Raw genomic sequence first — 8,909 nt, forward strand, 5'->3', positions numbered from 1 at the left:
GGAGAGAGAGAAGGAGGGAGAAGAGAGGGAAGGAGGAAGAGAGAGACAGAAGAGGGAGGGAGGAGAGAGAGAAGGAGGGAGAAGAGACAAAGGGAGGGAAAGAGAGACAGAGAGAAGTGAGTCTGAGCTGGAGTCAGTGTCTGGGCATGTTTGTACATGGAAGCACATGGGTGTGGTCATGGTATGCCTGAGCCTTACAGTTTGGAAACACATGTGCATGTGTGACTGTGGCCAGCGCTGTCTGTTTCTACATGGCTTTGGCTAAGAGTCTGAAGTGTTCGGCTGCATTTGGGTGGTATTTGTGTGAGAACATGTGAATGTGCTCATGTCCAGGACCACCACACATGGATGCACTGGGAGATTCATCCACTGCTCCTTTGGTGAGAGGACCCGGATCTGGGCACCCAGGCCAGCCCTGGGCCCTTCCCTTGGGAGGTGGCACACAGCCCAAGAGCCTTGGCAGGCCTCGCAGCTTCAGTGGGTGTCAGCAGGGACTTCAAAACCAGGAGAGCCGCCCAGGAGTGGGGGGCCTCTTCTGGTGGGGGCGTGGGGTAGATCAGACCAACAGCTGCTCCAGATTCCTCAGCAGTAACAAATCCTGGGTCTTTGGGGTGTGTTAGATTTCCTGAGAGCCTCTGAGAAGCCATTCGGAGCTGGTAATGGTGAATAAGGAGGGGGGTGAGTCAGTCAGTCAGCAACCACTGATTAAGTGCTGGTGGCAGCCAATGGGGAGACGCCATTTGGGACGAAGAAGGCAAGCCACACATTCACCCCAAAACTTGGACATTAGAGAGTGGCATTTTTTTCTTAATTGCCATAAACTCTTTCCCTGAAGATGATTCCCAACAAGAAAGCCTAAAGATACATTGAGCAAGAAAAGCATTGTTTCCAGAGAAGAGTCTCCCGAATGCCCCTGCATCTCCCCTGATGCTTCCTTGTGAGATGGAGGGGATCCTGGATGCCCCCAAGGGACTACTGAGTCTCAGGCCCTACTGAATCATCCAAGTTCTCAGTGCTTCCCACCAGGCACCGTGCTGGGGGCTGGAGCATGGAAAAATGGAAAGAGTCCTGGCACTCAAGGAGCCCACCTTCTAATTGGGGGTGGGTGGGAGTGACCACATGTAAATAACATGCCCCCGAGAGCTAGAAGGCGAGCTCCCAGGAAGGTGCTGGCACAAGTCTGGGAGAGGAGGTCTTGGCAAAGGCCTCTTACTGAAGGTGGGACTGGAGTGGAGTGATCTGGAAGGAATGCGACTGGAGCTCTTCTTCAAAGACCACTCTGGATGAGTGCCAAGAAGCTGACCACCAGGAAGGTTGTCATCTAAGACTTGTCCCTTGTGTCACTGGAGAGGCACCCACCCTGATTAAGTCACTTTACACTAAGGTATGGGAACGTAGGACAGCTCGGTGGCACCACAGTGCCCAGAGCGCTGGGTCTGGAGTCAGGAAGACTCATCTTCCTGAGTTCATATCCAGCCTCAGACGCTTTCTAGCTGTGTGACCCTGGGCAAGTCACTTCCCCCTGTTTGCCTCAGTTTCCTTATCTGTCAAATGAGCTGGGGAAGGAAATGACAAACCACTCCAGGATCTTGGCCAAAACCCCAAGTGGGTCGGGAAGAGTTGGTCACGACTGAGACAGGTCAACAACAGCATTGAAGCATGGTCTCTGGAGACGATGATTTTAAAAGAATGACTCATTTAGGGCTTACGTTCTGGATGTTTGTTTGAAAAGAGAATCGGTCCTAGAACTGTAGAGCTGGGAGAGCCCTTCAAGGCCCCTTATTCCAACTCCTCCCAACGTGTCCAGTCTCCACCAAAACATGTCTAGCAGCGGGGAGCTCACTCGCCAACAAGACAGCTTGTCTGTGAGGACAAGATCCGCCCTCCGCTGGCTCGGGCTGTCCCTTCTTCGGAGCAGAGTGAACCTAGCTCTTTCCTATGCCGTCCGTCCAGATATCTGAAGGCATCCCCCATGTCCTCACTAGCAGCCCTTCTCTTCTTCAGGCCACTCTCCCTCCCTCCTTTCTTTCTCCAGTCCTATCCTAACCAGCTTCTGGGCCCCTCTCCACCCCAGACCTTGTGTTTCTGGAGAGCAATCCGTCAGTAAGCCATCATTGAGCGCTTGCTCTGTGCCAGCCACTGGACTAAGTGCTGGGGATGTAAAGCAAAGACAAAACCAATCCCTGGCCTCAGGAAGCTTCTAGTCTAATGTCTGTGCTCTCATTGCCAGTTCCAAGTATGGTACCCAGCACTTCAGATATGAGCCAGCCAAGTCAGAAGCTAGCAAGGCCTTCAGCTCCCTACCAGGATCTGCCTTGGCCACCATCTCCCATTGTTGACTCATGGTCCACTAAGACTCCGGGCTCTTTTTTCATGTAAATTGTTTTCCAATTACATCTCTCCCCTTCTGTATTTCTTGTAGCTTTTTATCTGAGCCCAAGTGCCAGACTTCCTATTTGTCCCTATTAAGGGTCTTTCTTTGTCCCTTTTAAGTTCCATCTGGTGAGAGTCAGAAGAGTGTCATGGAAAGAGCACAACATCTGAAACCAAGAGCTGGGTTTGAATTCTGGCTCTGCCATTTGCTACCTGTGTGGCCTTGGGAAAATTCCTGGGTCTTTCAAGACCCTGGTTTTCTCATCTACAAATTTGGATGAGGTGACTCAAAGTCCCTTCTAACTCAAAGCCCTGCAATCCTATATCAAGCCCATTGTTCTGGTCTCTTGAGGGATTTGGGGTCTTGGTTTGTGATCCAATTTAGTAGCTACTCTTTTCTCCTGGCTTCAAGTTCCGTGCCAGTTGGATAACGTACCATTACTGTCCAATCACTGGTAAAAAGGGTTGGACCCAAGAGGCAAAGGGCAGGAAGGGCCTTGTGGCACACCCTGGACATGGGGCTACTGTCCCCCCATCACAGTCTAGTCCCCCAGACCCAGCCCACCCCACCCTCCATTCCATCCACCTTTAGGGAGTGTTGAGCAGGGAGAGGTCATTCAACACCTCAACAAACAAAGTAAGGGTCCATAGGCCCTGGTCCTGTGCCAGGCTTGAGAGACAAGGACAAAAACAGCTTTCCTCAAGCATTTTGCATTCTATGGGGGAACAACATACAGATATTAAGTTACTACAGGGTGAGAAGTCACTGACCACTGGAGGAATCAGGGAAAAGGTTTCTTATTGGAGAGGTTAAAACGGCAGTGCCCAGATCCTCTGATCAACAAGGTCCTGGAGTCAGCCAATCGTCAGAGAAGGCCTGAGAGGCTTGTGCCAGCAGTGATTCTGATCTCGAGGCAGCAGAAGCCCTTGGTCACCTGTTGGAGGTCAAGGGAGAGATGGGTCAAGTCAGAGGAAGCTTTGGGCCAAATCAGAGTTTGTCAGAAGTCATAGGTGAGGGTGAGAGCAGGTGACATTGGGAAAACAACCTCAGAAGCAGGGATTGCCCCAGGTCAGTATCGAATTGTTGCACATAGTTGGTTGGAGGGTAAGGGCAGGGTCCCCTTGGAGCTGGAGAATGAGGTCCCAGTGGCCCCCCCTCCTCTCATCCATTCTGATCTCTGCACGATCTGCCAGCCCACATCTTTCCATCTGGGACAAAAGCATGAGAGGAGAGAGTCTGTCAAACAGTTCACTGAAGTCTAGACAACCCATGTCTCTTGCATTCTCGCCATTGACCAAGCTGGTTAGTCCCTTTCAAGAAAAGAAGCGAGCTCAATCTAGATTTATTCTCGGTGAACCCATGCTGGCTCCTGAAGAGGTGCACTTTTCTAAGTCCTCCCAGACTTACTCTGATGAGATGTTTCAGGGGCTCTGAGTTCTCCCTGATGTATGCATTCCCTCCGGGACAACAGATTGCAGCCCATTTCCTTAACAAGTTACTCTAGCTTTTCATGGGTACAAATGAGTTTATTCCAACACGTCTCGCTGTGTCTCCATGTGCCTGAACGTGCTTTTACATTTTTTTTTAAACTTCTCTGGGTTTATTTCCCCATATGTTTGGGTGGAGCCATCTTGGGGCCTCTGAATGGTGCTGGACTGGAGGGAGTTCTCTCTCTCCCAGAGGGAAACTCCAGCGGGGTAAGAGCCTACCTTTGTTCAGCTTCAGACCCAGTTTCCTTCTGATTAAACAGGCTAACAGCCAAAAAGCCAGCAGTTTCCAGCCTGTGCAGGAGAGTTGGGAGGACAGCTTCAGGAGGTGTGCCCAAAGCCTCTCTCCACAGAAGCTGCGGCTCCAGGGGACCCGCCCAGATACAAGCGCTCGGGCCCCTGGTTCCCTGCAGCCTCCAGACAAACAGTTTAATTTTAGACCTGCTATTTCGGGCTCTTGCTGCTTGTGCCTCACCCTTTCCAGATCTCCTCAGCTAGGCTTCTCTCCTGGGCTCAGTTGCCCAAGCCCAGCCTCTGGGAGGCAAGCAGAGCAGGGGTGGACACTCCCGGGACTGTGCCTCTCACACACATACGCCCTAGGATCACAGGCCAGTCACATGAACCTTTTCCTGCTGCGTTACGAATCCTATTCCAACATTCCCACTGCTGTTCTGGGAGACATTGAAGGAGAAATGGAGGAGAGAACAAAGCCAAAACTCTCTAGCTTACTCCAAATCTCTGGTGATCCAATCCTCTCACCTCAGATCTCTAATGATCCAGACGCTCCCCCCAGATCTCTGCTGATCCAGACCCTCCCCCAAGATTTCTGCTGATTCAGACCCCCACCTCAGATCTCTAATGATCCAACCCCCCCCCTTCGGATCTCTGCTGATCCAGATCCCCCACCTCAAATCTCTAATGATCCAGACCCTCCCCCCCATTGAAAGCTTGCTGTTGGTTTCAGAGGTCACTGAAACTTTAAACATTCTTTGATCTCCAAAAGGACCAATCCAGTTAAAGACACACACAACAACCAAACTTCCTGGAAAGTTCTATAAATGTTACAGGCCTCCTTCACAACACTGTGCCTGCCAACTTGGGAGAGCCGCAGGGAGCTGTGGGAAGACTGGAGGAAGTTAGGTCATGAGGAACAGACAAAGTCGGGTGGGGCTCAAGCTAAAAGAAGGGCCTCGTTCCTCGACCAGCACTTCCACTGGGCTGTGACTGCCACAAGCCTGTCCTGTCGATACCCAGAGCCTCTGGGAAAGAGCAGAACCGAAGAGGAGAGGCCCTGGGGCATAGCCATCAGCAAAGCCCTCCTGGGAGAAGCATTTCCAGTCCTTCCAGTCCCTGAGGAGGGGGATAGGAGGGGCATTTAGCTCCTAAATCACCTTTCAGTTTCCAGAAATGGGTGGGATAGGGGCTGCTGAATGGTTAGGTCCAGAAGGTCAGAATTGGGTGGGCAGAGGGGCAGGGGAAGGGCCTTGGCCAAGAAGGGAGGGACCCCACGTTTGACTAGCCAAGGTCTGTGAAGCAATCTTGGCATCATGATCTCTATGCCACCCTGCCCATGCGGCTGAGCTCCCCGTGAAGAGCTTTTAAGCACATTCATGCTGCTAGGACAAGCCCAGAGCTGGGCCTCCCTCCCCTCTCCTAGGGCCCTCTCCAGCGAGGAGGATACCTCTTCCCCCTCAGGCCTTGGTTCACGGTGCTTCCTTTCACCTCCATCCCCAAAGAGGAGGTGGTACTTATCAATGCCCGAGGTCCAAGCCCATTCATCACATCCTCCAAAACCACCCAAACAGACCTTGGGGCTGAGGATGAGACAGACAAGGTGCTGTGTGTTTGCCAGCCTTCACTGCTGTTAGCTCATTGAGTGGCCAGTCAGGGAGGAGAGAGTAATGTGTTGTCTTTGATGTACAAGGATAGCATTCCTGAGTCCTTAGTGAAGGATTGATGGTGAACATACCCCTCCAGCCTGGCTCCCCAGGGTCACCGTTGGGACCAAAGATGATGTGTCTGGGTAGTGCAAAGCTGGCAGGCCCTTTAGAAGGGCAGAAGTGGGGCATCGCCTCTGAAGCATCACGTCCCACCCTGGTGAGCTACCCGACTCAGACAAGAGAAGGGCTGTAACACGGCTGGAGGCCTGAGCTACCAGAAGGAGTGGGAACAAAGACAGAGCCTTGGAGGAGGGAGGTGGGGGAACATGAGGCCCAGGCAGAACGGCTCTAGAGAGAAGGGGTTGGAAGCCCAAGGACCTCCCAACAAACCCAAAAGGAAAGGATGAAGTCCAGTACGGACAAGAGAAGACACTGATCTTCACTGAGAATGCCTTTTTGGCAGGTTGCATGGCTGGGTCTTTATGTCCCAGAAGAACAATTTGTTAACTCAAAGCATTCTGCAACTGGAGACCTTTGAGGAGGGACTCACCTGCTGGTCTTGGCCTGCTCCTGAGGGCTGCAGGGCCCTCTGTCCCCCAAATGCACCACCCTGAGAGCAGAAATACCCGCAGTTAGGATTCTTTTTAAAATTAATTTGGTTTTAGTTTTCAACATTCATTTTTATAAGATTTTGAGTTCTAAATTCCCCCCACTCCCCTTTCCCATGCAATCTGATACAGGCTCTACAGGTATGATCACATTAAACATACCTTGGCATTAGTCATGTTGTGAAAGAAGAATCAGAACAAAAGGAGAGAACCATGAGAAAGAACAAAGGAACAAAAAGGAAATTAGTCTGTGGCAATCTGTGGCCTCTTCAGGAACAGGCACGAGTGGAACGGCCTCTCTGGCCTCCTCCCCTTGTCCGGAACCCCAGGAGTCATGGCCCAGGAAGGTCAGTCGAGGAGTGTTCCCACCCAAAATGACGGATGCTGAAGGCTTCCTAGGTCCAGGGAGATGAGGAGAGGGACTAGAGCCATGATTTCATTGGTATCTGGAACTCCCAGGTGAGAGAACTCCCTCTACCAGTACAGGTTGGCATCTTCTTTGAAAATTATATTCTTTAAGAGCTGACTTGCCCTCAGAGTGGTTAAGTGACTTTCCTAAGGCGACGCGGGCCGGCTATGGCAGAGATGGAGCTGCTGAATGCTGAAGGCCTCCTCTGTGGCTGATAAGGAAATGCCTGCTGTTCATCTCTGTTGTGGGTTTAGTAAAAACAGAAAAGAAAGCAGCGGGTCAGGGAAGGACTTGGAGTCAGGGGCAGAGCCCACCTTGGGCACTTACTGCTGGGAGACCCTGGGCAGGTCACTTTCTGGGTCTCAGCCTCAGTATCCCCACCATAAAATGGGGGTTGTACCCTTAGTACGTGAGGCTCAGATGGGAGAATGTCAGTGAAATGCTGTAGAAGCACCAGTCTACATTTTATATGGATTATGTGGGCACCAAAGTCCTCCTCTGCCGCCTGTCATGGTGGGTACCAGGTGGCTGTCAGACAGGCCACTGCAGTTCAGCCTGGGCCATAGGGTGGAGATGGAGGAGAGCAGGCCAGGGGCACTCCCCGGGTGTAATTCCAGCCAGAGGCAGCAGATGGCAGTGTCTAGTCACATTTGGCGCCATGCTCCTGTCTGCCCTGGGCCAGCAGCTGCATCTCTGGGGTGGGGATCGTAGGGCATCCCTGTGCCCGACCTGTGGTGGGGAGGCAGCTAGCAGCTTTGGGCTTAGCTCAGGCCCCCAGAGAGGGCAGAGCCCAAAGCTTGGCCCACGCCTTGGGAGGAAGGCTGGGTTTGCAATCAGAAGACCTTGGTCCCACCGTAGGGATGTGACCTTGGCCAAATAACTTTACCTCTCTGGTTCCCTTGGGTGGAACAAGATGGCTGCTGTGCCTCTAGGGCCATCTTCCAGCTCTCCCTCTGTTCTGGTTCCTTCCCTGCCTCCTACAAACATGGCTGGGTGTCCCCCCACCTTAGAGCTCTTCCCCAGATGCTGCTGTCCCCTCAAGCTCTCACGCTAGATGTCTCCTCCCTTCCTCTGCCTGATGTCTAGAAAGAGTCTCTCCTCCTGGTCTCCATTTCCTCTCCTCTCTCACCTCCCTCCACGACCAGGCTCCCACCCTCAGTCCTCAGGTGAGACTTCTCAGGGCTCTCTCCATTGCCAAACTGGGCCATCTTTTCCAGATCTTCCTAGACCTTGCCTTTGACCTCTTGCTAGCATGAACTCTGTTGCCTCCCTACGCCCTCCATCCTCTCTGGGGTGGTGCTTGCTTCCCCTCCTACCTGCCCAATCAATCTTTCTCAGTCTCTATTTTGCTCCCTCTTGTGCCCCCTAAATGTCAGTGCTCCCCAGGACTCTGTGGACTCTATTTTGGGCCTTCCTTTCTCTCCACACCCTCTTGGTGACTTTATCAGCTCCCATGGGTTTAATTATCATCTCTCTGCAGATGACTCCTGGAAATACAAAGCCCGTGGAGAAAACGCCAACCTGGAGATGTTACAGATGTTCAAACTCACTGTGTCCCAGCCACCACCTATTAGCCTTCCCCCAAAACCAGCCCTCTTCCCAAACCCCCGGTGTCTGGGGAGGGTACTGCCATCCCCCCACACTCCTCATTCCCACTGGCCCCACAAAAACAGTCACTGGACAAACCTCGTGTTTCTAGCTTGGTGTCCACCAATCTGTCCACGTCTCCTTCCCCACACAGCTGACCCTTTATTTCAAGCTCCCATTGCCTCCCCACTGGCCTGTTTCCACAGCTTCCTAATTGGTCTCTGCTTCCAATCCACTCCCCTCCACACAGATGCCAAAGGGGTTTTCCTTAAGAGTAGTTGGGGGGGGGGGGGGCGGACAGGTAGCAGAGCGAGTAAGAGCACCGGCTCCAGTGTTGAGAAGACCTGGAGATCGAATCCCGGGCTCAGACACTTAGCACCCACCCAGAAACACCTGGCCGTGTAACCTTGAGCAAGTTACTTAACCCCAATTGCTTAGGGGCGGTCACCTGGCTCCAGTGTCAGGATGACCTGGATCAAATCCGGGCTCAGATACTCAGCACCACACCCAGAAATAACTGGCCGTGTAACCTTGAGCAAGTTACTTAACCCCGATTGCTTTAAA

At 52.4% G+C, this 8,909-nt stretch overlaps 2 long non-coding RNA genes across 2 annotated transcripts in view; one reads left to right on the plus strand and one right to left on the minus strand.

Moving 5' to 3' along the window:
- LOC138173277 (uncharacterized) overlaps positions 1 to 8,909 on the plus strand; it is a 35,957-nt gene that overhangs the window by 12,934 nt on the left and 14,114 nt on the right. The window lies entirely within an intron of this gene.
- LOC138173276 (uncharacterized) lies at positions 3,069 to 6,281 on the minus strand. The gene is made up of 2 exons (XR_011171355.1): positions 4,084 to 6,281; positions 3,069 to 3,308 (listed from the first exon to the last, which is right to left on the minus strand). It is a non-coding gene; the product is annotated as an uncharacterized lncRNA (long non-coding RNA).

The sequence above is a fragment of the Petaurus breviceps genome, unplaced genomic scaffold (assembly GCF_028583685.1).
Source record: "Petaurus breviceps papuanus isolate PSGF00001 unplaced genomic scaffold, PetGlider_PUasm1.0 567, whole genome shotgun sequence".
Classification (NCBI taxonomy): domain Eukaryota; kingdom Metazoa; phylum Chordata; class Mammalia; order Diprotodontia; family Petauridae; genus Petaurus; species Petaurus breviceps.